The sequence below is a fragment of the Solanum dulcamara genome, chromosome 3 (genome assembly GCF_947179165.1).
Source record: "Solanum dulcamara chromosome 3, daSolDulc1.2, whole genome shotgun sequence".
In the NCBI taxonomy this organism is placed as follows: Eukaryota; Viridiplantae; Streptophyta; class Magnoliopsida; order Solanales; family Solanaceae; genus Solanum; species Solanum dulcamara.
Genome location: NC_077239.1, coordinates 42,056,538 through 42,057,221, shown reverse-complemented (window position 1 = coordinate 42,057,221; position 684 = coordinate 42,056,538). Strand labels below are relative to the sequence as shown.

Here is a 684-nt window from a genome sequence, read left to right as displayed (position 1 = left end):
TCACAGCCACACAAGGCTTCCTAGGGGGGTCACCCATCCCAATATTATTCTTGCCCAAGCATGCTTAACTTTAGAGTTCTGATGGGATCTAGTACATTAGTGCTAGTATAATCGCACCCTCCCCCGTGGGGAGCATATCTATCGAAGAAGACGATGACCCAGCAGCCGATCCAATAGGCCAAGCTGCACCGCCCAAGTTACCCTTATATTCTTATTACACAGACCACATCCTATCTTTAGCCACTTCCTCACAAGGCTTTACTCATTTTCATAACTATCCTCATTATATTCACATCATATCCTATTCGCATTCTACCCCATAGTATAACATTTCTTAACCTTTTTCACGATTCTTACTGCGGATTACTTACCATTCTTAGTTAGTCTTATCCTTAATATATCGTTCTATCCAGAACTACCAGTCTTTCCTAAATTATTTTAATTTCATTTCAAGGAAAATTTAGGCAGAGTTTCCTCTGTATTTCTTACTATCTCAACACCTGCACACAGAAAATGCCAACAATGCCTCATAGGGGCAATACGCATAAAGATACATATATACATATTATATCACGTCATATCACAGCCTCACAGGGTGCCTAATATCAATAATAGTATAAACTGATGGACTTACCTCGTATGTCCAACTCAAACTGCATCTATTTAGACTTTCCGTCTACTTTT

The 684-nt window shown here is 39.3% G+C and overlaps 1 pseudogene; it reads right to left on the bottom strand.

The window, feature by feature from the left end:
* LOC129883818 (5S ribosomal RNA) lies at window positions 1-119 on the bottom strand (annotated as a pseudogene).
* Window positions 120-684: the final 565 nt, after the last annotated feature.